The 8,800-nt window shown below is 39.7% G+C and overlaps 1 long non-coding RNA gene across 1 annotated transcript; it reads right to left on the reverse strand.

The window, feature by feature from the left end:
* Nucleotides 1-888: 888 nt before the first annotated feature.
* LOC134078050 (uncharacterized) lies at nucleotides 889-2,883 on the reverse strand. Its single transcript, XR_009938809.1, has 3 exons — nucleotides 2,821-2,883; nucleotides 1,835-1,936; nucleotides 889-1,014 (listed from the first exon to the last, which is right to left on the reverse strand). It is a non-coding gene; the product is annotated as an uncharacterized LOC134078050 (long non-coding RNA).
* Nucleotides 2,884-8,800: the final 5,917 nt, after the last annotated feature.

Here is an 8,800-nt window from a genome sequence, read left to right on the forward strand (position 1 = left end):
GTGCAGGACTACGTCAGCATTCCAATAGCATTTTGGACCAAAATGCCATGGCATGTTTCAATCTGTAGAGGGCGTAGAGAGCTACAGTACATCTCCGATACAAAATCATACGAAATGTTACTTTTCTAGGGAAACACGATTTTTGTTATTATTAAGCCTGATAATAGCGTAGGTCACCATTTATGAGTAATTCCAATCAATCAACAGCAAGAGAATTGCTATGGTTGACATAATAAGTCATCCTCAAGCTTGACTGATGTTACCACCTTGATTGACTGATGATTGTAATGCGGGAATTATTCCTAAAACCTCCCCTATATGATGAGTGACAGGTGATAGGTCTGAGAGAGTGTGTGCTACACAAGTAGTGCGAAGGACAGAAGATGATTAATAAATGAATACATATCATAAATGAATACAGAGTAAGACAAAACAAACAACCTAGCAGCCTAATGAAATGCACTGCCCATTGATGTAGTATTTTTTAAAATGAATCTGTATGAAGACACATTTACAAAGAGAGGAATCCTCTCAACTTCTTCTAAGTTGTTTCTCCTAAATTTGCCAGATAGGAGCTATTTTTAGCCTTAAAATTCCTTGTGAATATGGCCCCAGGCTGCTAGCTTTAATGCCAGCACTGCTCTTGAGATGTCGAGAGAGAGGTTTACTAACGTTCCACATGCACAGCTATGCTAGCTTGGATCCTTTGCCCATTGATAACGTCAATCAAACCAATCACTTCTTTTTTATATAAGACAACAGACATATATCACATTTACTGCCATCCTTACAATTAATGTCCAATATAGATCTGTATTTACTGTTACAGTTAGACCGATAAAGTGAAATACATTTAGAAGCTCTATCGTACACTTACCTTAAGGTCAGGCACTATTGTACGGATTGGTCTGAAGTTGTGAGCCTTGTGGTTCTTTCGACATTCATAGCACACCAGCTCGCTATCTTCTTGACAGAAGAGTTGTACCTCCTTTCCATGCAGACTGCAGAGGTCGTCTGAAAATAATCCAGAATAATCCAAGTTACAGTACTATGAGTGGTAGAGCTTCTACCACTGTAGCCCTTCAATGTATTAGTGCTAACTGGCAAATATCATATCAGGGAGTGAATGGGATAGGCCCATACTCGTGTCCCGTGAAATAACAGTAAAGAACTGGCAGTAGGGTTGCCCTTATTTCCGTGTTTTTTTTACAGTGGACTAGTCTTTGACAGTATCTTCCTGTTAAATATATACTGTAACAGTCCTTTGTTGTTCATTTTGGGGGAAAAAAACAAGAATCAACTAGCAGTACACGCTTAGAAAAAAAGTTTCCACATGGACCCCGAAAAGGTTCTATCATTTGATACAAATATGGCACCCAAATTGGTTCTAAATGGAACCTTGTAAAAAGGCATTTTTCCACTGGCAAAGAACCTAGCCTTCTCCCCTCTGAACGGCAGAATGACACTCCAGTTTGTAGGAAAAAACAACCATTTTCTGGTTCAAGTTCTGAACCAAGGTGCCACGTTCTGAACCGGCTTCTGTTTGGTCGAAACGCTGCAAATGGTTCAAATGTTGGTGCGAGAATGGGAACAGAGCCGTTTCTCTGTCGGTGGAAAAAAACGCTGATATGGCAGATATATGGAGGTATGGATATTAACAGGGAACAGATGTGTTTTAAGAAAACATTGAAGTTTGGTTAAACAACAATGGGCAGAGTGTAATTTAACATTTGTCTTTTTATTTGACAGCAAAGTGCAGTATTTCAATATATCAGGTTAATAATGTTGAGATCTGGTGTAAATTAACGGGAAATGAGGTGGCATGATGACTCACCAGGCTCCTTCTTCCTCTTCAGTCCTCTTTCTGGGACTTCCTCTGACTCTTTCCTCTGGTCCCCTTGACTGGAGGAACTCTGCTTTCTCTTTTCTGCTGCATCTGTGCACAGTCATAATCATGAGAAATAGTGAGAGCTATGGCACATTTTGGCAACAATACACTGCTTCTGTCAACGACAATCACGAAAGTGTTGAAAGCATACTATTCCATGCATCACAAAACTAAATAAAGGATGCAAACTGTTGATGGAATTGCCTACTTTGATTTTATAGATATCCTTGGACACATTGTATACTTTTGTGACATGAAATAAATGTGGCCCTGGACCTTAGTCCCCATTTTGATGATATAAAATACATACTGTACTACATTACATACATACATTGATAGTACAGGGTCATCATAATTAGCAGAGACCTGTCTGATTCCAATTAAATACAAACTTAAAACCTAGTCTACTTCATTGAGCTTTATTTGTCTGAAATATCAACCACAGAAAGATCGCTGCTTTACAAACTAAAAATGTATTGGTAAGACTAAGACACTGTAAAAACAATGTTGCAGAGACCTGGATATTTTTTTCAGCGTATCAAAGAATTACACAAGAATGCCTTTTTGTACTGTAATTATATGTCATGCTTTCAAAAACATAGTTTAGGATGACTGAGGACAAACACAATGTGTGTTTACAATGCATAGATAAACCGGTTTGTCAAGTATGCATGTATAGCCTTGTGTGGTGTTGAGTTACAGTGGGACACCATGATAGATATCTACAGTAGCAGCAATACTGGTGATTACTCAGTCTGAGAAAGTGGTCATATACTGTAGATAAAAATGACTGATGCTAATATCATTTAATTTACGGGATGACAATAAAAGAAGGAATATGCTTCTGTTCTTGCCATATCTTATTACTGACATGTCTTACTATATTTATAATGCACGTCAAATTAATGTTGCTGTGAGCCATTGAGTCCAACCTGTGCTGACAGTTTCATTGCGAGAGTTCTCTCCAGCCAGTTCCTTCTCCAAGTCTATGGCCATCTGGTGCAGGTTCATTTTCTTTAAGACTTTACACATGGTTGCGCCAGAATGTTCCTTAGTGTATGTTTGCACTATGAAATTTACTGTATCCGAATGATCTGCTTTTTCGAGTTTTGACCATGGAACCTTGCCCATGTCATTCAAATGGTGCTTGAACTTCTTGAAGTCGGCAGAGCCAAGGTTTTCTATGGTACTCCTCAGTATGTCCTGGACTGAGTTAATGGTGGAGTCTCCCATGTCAACCTGTAGTAAAAATGTATTTCAAATGTAGAATAATAATTGTAATAATAATAATAATTACAATAATTATCATTTCTAATTAATAAAAAATAATTTCATAGTGACACCTTTCATATCAGACAAAAGGAAAAAAGAAAAAGGCATTCGTTTCATAAAGTGATGTGATCGGTTATGCACTGTGGATGTGTTCATTTCTTTATTCTTTCTAATTAAAACACCATCTGATTCATGGGTAACCGTGGGAGACGAACAGTTGTGCTCATAAGTTTATAAGTTGACTAAAATGAGGAATAAATATGCTACATACCGGCATTATAGCATTATAGACGTACAGAAATACTTTAACTTTGATGTTGTTGTCTTCTCCCAGAAACCTCACAATTCTAACAGCTGATTTCATATGCCACAGGTCTACGCCCCTCGCCCTCCTCCCAGGAGCAGCATGCTCGCGGGAAACTAGGCTACTTCCTAGTGTTTACAGTTGTTTTGTCTACATCTTGGCAGATTTCACCTCCACCTCTGTTTGCAAGCGCGGGCAATTTTCATCTTGCGAATTTGAACGCACATTTAGTAGCCTGCTACCTGAAATTCCAAGTGGGAATTTGATGATCCTCACAGGTTGATAAGCCAAAAGAAGAGGAGGACTCACCTGAGTGCTTCTCTCTTCTCCAGACATCGAGTAGGCTATGTCTCCCGGCTTCCTACAGGCTTGGTTAAAATCGTGCAATTACGACGACAACAATGTATTTTTCTTTGTATGAGGGACAGAGAGACCATTACAAGGAGATCTTCCGACGCTCCCTGATATTCTTAAGAGATGTTTGTTGGCAATGGGCGGAGTTTAGCGTGTAAAACCTGTAAGCAATGGTGGTCATGCCGCCGCGCCGCCGCGCCGCCACCACCGCCACGCGCATCACACAGTGCGTAAGCCTCCAAGGGGCGTATGGGGTACCAATATTTAGCCAATACTTTATTAGCTTTACTTCAAACTGCTGTTCATTCTTGCGGACGTTTACTGCGTGTTACATGCAGTAACAGCATGTTACATGCGGTGATGATATGGGTTTTCTCAATCTCTCCACTATGCAGCAGATTTAATTTGAACGTCATGCTACTATATTTACATTACATTACATTTGGCTGACGCTTTTTAACCAAATTGACTGTCAACATGATAAAACATTTTAAGCTTTTAAAGAACAATTTTAACAAGAGAGGTACAGTAAGAGTGAAAAAAGTATAAAGTGACAACATAGTGAAGTGCAAAGGTAGATTGCAGTAGGAATAAGTGCATCAATGAGTGCCACCGTCCGGGGTGTGCAGCTGGGAATGAGGCCTTATGCTGTACTTGTCCCTGTCAGGTTGCCATGGTTGTGGACACCTTAACAGACACAATACTGTAGGTGGTAAGTCAAGGATCAGCAAGGGGGTATGCGGCTGGGAATGACTGCCTCCGTCTTGACTCTGTAAAGATGCACGAGAGCCACCAATGATATGTGTATAAGCACCTACAGTAGCTAACCTGCATTGACATTTAAGTTATATTATTGTTAGGATATGTTCTTGTTGTGTATGTGCACTTTACTGTTTGTCCTGTCCTGTCCTGTCCTGTCCTGACTTTGACTTTGACTTGAGACATATCCCACAGTAGTCATACCACTACGAGGAGATAAGACTCAAATGGACCATGTAGTGCCTCTTTGAATCAGTTCAATGTTTTCAAGTTTGTCCTTAAAAACGAGTTACTAACTCATGTATGTGAAGAATATTAATTTTCTTTGTATTAAGAGTTTGTTTGTGCGTCTTAACTAGGGAATTATGGGAAGAGAACCAGCAGAGGTGTAAAGCAGACAGACTCATAATTTTACAAAAAGAGATGGACTCTGCAGTAGGTTTATGGCGCCAACATTGTCACTGTGGTTTTTTTTACTTCATATTTACAGTTTATCAGAGACAGAAAGAGAACATGCATCTTCAAAAAGGCATCAGTGTGATGTGTGGCCGTTTATTAAACCAATGCAGCTAAAACATCTAACACAACAGTTACACAGCATTGAGTCTACATTTCCTCCCACACAGTTCCTCAGTTTTACTTCAGAATAACAAGTGCAAGCTCCTATATTAATCATACACAGCACCTTTCTAAGAGAGAGACACACGTCTGCTTTACAGTAAATGTGCCTTATTAAATGTGCGTTGGGTTCACACACACACATCCCCAAACACGCTGAATGCGGAGCCGTAGAGACGTGTGAGCTCTGCATTCAGGTCCTTAACAGACATCCTCTCTGCGACCATCCTCCAGTTGTGTTCTTTGTCCTCTCTAAGTGTCATCATCCCTGTCTTTGTGGGGGCCAAGAAACCATATGAGAAATCGTTGGCACTGGCAGGTGACAAGGAGCAACAGAAAGCAGACCAGAAATAGTCGGGCACATTCACTCTATTTTCTTTATCTCTAACTATCCATGTATTACGACTTGGCACCACACCAGTGATGACATGGGCCTCGCCAGAAGCGCACTCGTTTCCGATGATATTGGCCTGGTTTCCCAAAATCGTTAAGAAGCTCTTAAGTCCTAAGAACTTCTTAGGAGCGTTCTTAGAACATTCTTACAACGCTCCTAAGAAGTTCTTAGCACTTAAGAGCTTCTTAACAATTTTGGGAAACCCGGCCATTGAAGGTGACTTTCTGCACCTGCCCGTGCCAGTCCATGTTGTCCTCTCTATCCTGCGGAGCGGTGTTGGTCAGGGTAAAGGAGGACGCTGAGGTGGTATATTCGCATGGGCCGCAGTCAGGGCACAGGTGGCCAATCTCATATTGTAACCCATAGTCAAATTCAGACTCAGACTCCCGTTCGCTGTAGTCAATAAGTAGAGCCTGATGGACACCCAGGAGGTTTGGTGAGATGCCTGAACTTCCTTCAGGGGTCATGCCTCCCTGCGCGTTTGGGTTATCAATCTGCAGTTCAGATCACAGACACAAGAGGGCAGGAGAGAGTCAGTACAGTCAGAGGCTACGTCAATCTGCAGTTCAGATCACAGATACAGGAGGGCAGGAGAGAGTCAGTACAGTCAGAGGCTACGTCAATCTGCAGTTCAGATCACAGACACAAGAGGCCAGGAGAGAGTCAGTACAGTCAGAAGAGACATTTCATCTGCTTCACTTTTACTGATCTAAGCGTTCAACATGGCACATTACAGTTTTTTACAATCACTTTGCTACTATTTTCAGAACCTTGATGTCATGTTTCACAACTCTGGACACAAAACTAACAATCAATGATCAAAATGCACTTTTTTTCAAAACTCTAACCCTTTTCTCAATTGCTTGGATACAATACACATAAAACTTAGATAATTTGTTCATTTAACAAAAATCACCTGTTCAATATGATAACTAAACATCAAAGTGCTACTATTTCAAAAGGTAATTCACCCATTACATTTCAAATGAGTCTGTTAATTTCCTTACAATGATCACATACAGTAGCTATTAGCAGTAGTCTATTATCTACTACTGCAGTACTTTTACACAGATGTATTTACTGTGCTGTAGGCCTACATGTAGCACCATAATGAAACCTGTATCACCTATTTTGTTCTACAATATTTAATCATCATCATCATTTTATTTGTCAGACTCAAGGTCCATAGAAGAACACACAAACAGCCCTACATAAAAAAACAAACAAACACCAAAAAACCCCAACAACTTCCCCCACACAATTTCATAAAAGACATTCATACCAGTACCTCCACATTGGTGACTGGTAACGAATTGTGCTGTGTTTGGGATTGGTCAGCAATATAATAATGTAATTCTGTGACATATTTAGGCGACAGATAAATTTATACATCAGGTTCCTCAACAATGCTCTGAAGGTTCTGACACCTGCATTACAAAACAGGCCACTAGCACTACAGCTCCTAGGCTTCCTTAGTAATATCCTAAAGCAGTCATTATAAGCAACCTGTAGCCTCTGTAGACTGGCCTTTTTAAACTTTGCCCATAGGGCTGCAGTGTATAGTGGAGTACAGTATGCTTTAAAAAGCTGAATTTTTACTTTGTCAGAGCACATTAGGAATATCCTTTTCAAAATATTAGCTTGGGCATATAGCATGCGGCACTGTCTATATATGTCATCATCATCAGACATCTGATCTGTGATGTAGTGACCCAGGTATTTTGTTTTCTCACAGACTCCCAACACTTGTCCTGACAGATAGAAATCTGGAAAACACAGCTCTTTGTCCCCTTTAGTTCTACATATCACAACAACACTTTTTTTTGCATTGTATTGCATTTATTAATGATTGTACTGTACATACAATGACACTATGAAACTAGTGGTTGCTTGTGTGCGGGTGATCTATAGTTATATTTCAGTGGTATTTCACTCTAAATTAGTTTTTTAAACCTATGATTGTGCAAGTGCAAGATTTCTTTGAAGATATGAATGCACAATGCAATGCATTGACATTAGACAGCCTGTGTTACAAGTGATAACCGTTTTGAGTTTTGTGTCTAGAGTTTTGAAAAATTACATCAAGGTTCTGAAAATAGTAGCAAAGTGATTGTAAAACAGTACATTAGAACAGTCATAACATCAGAACATTCATGGAACTAACATACAGTATGTGGATATATCCATACATTGTAAAACACAGACAGACACACACACACACACACACACACACACACACACACACACATGCACCACTTGAAATGTAATATTTTCAAAAATTACTTTAATTACTTTACATCTAAAATGGTATTTTGGGAGTGAGTGAGATACTTTGTGACATATCTAATCAGAAATGTAAGTCACATAATTAACCCTCATGTTATTCTTGGGGTCGATTTCACCCCAATCAATGTTAAACATCATAAAATATATGGTTAACTTTTTTTTCCATGTTTCATGACTTGTCCTAATTTGAAGGGTACAACAGAATAAGCATAACATTTGCACAATACTATGTTTCCAATGTCCTGTAGAAATATTTGTTACAGTACATTGGTGATCTTGGGGTCAATTTGACCCCATCTGTATGAAACATGAGGTACATGAATATTTGACACATTATGGATATTATTATTGTAATAGAATGAGAACATGTAGTTAATATCATTATTACATATACAAGTACATATTACATATACGTTATTTTGGCAGGACTGAAAAATTCAAAAGTGAAGCATCAGCAAGCCTTTGAGCTGCTGACACTGGATGGGCAATATTGCCAGTCAGGGTTCCAGGTTTCATAAGGGTGTGTGTGTTTGGGGGGGGGGGGGGGGGTTGTTTTGTAGGGCTTTTGATGGTGGTTATTACTCTTGTTAAGTACCTGCCACAAAACTGGGTAACAATTGACCCCAAGGGTAACGAATGTCGGTAAGATTTGAGGGTAACATAAGGGTTAATATGTCTAACTAACAGTAAACTTACCTGAGGCTCAATATTCCAGGGATCGTCCCTTTTCTCATCTGCAAGTCCTTCAAACTTGTAGGCCGAGTACACAGGGATCCTGTTGTGAGTGTCGTAGAGAGTGGCGAACATCAACTCGCCCTTGTACCGCTGGCAGATCTGCTTGAACCGCGCTCCCTCCAGTACAGTAGGAGTGACGGTTCTGTCGTTCTGGTTCTTAACGAAGAATTCAGGACAAGAATTGGCAAAG

Source organism: Sardina pilchardus, chromosome 4 (assembly GCF_963854185.1).
Source record: "Sardina pilchardus chromosome 4, fSarPil1.1, whole genome shotgun sequence".
NCBI lineage: Eukaryota > Metazoa > Chordata > Actinopteri > Clupeiformes > Clupeidae > Sardina > Sardina pilchardus.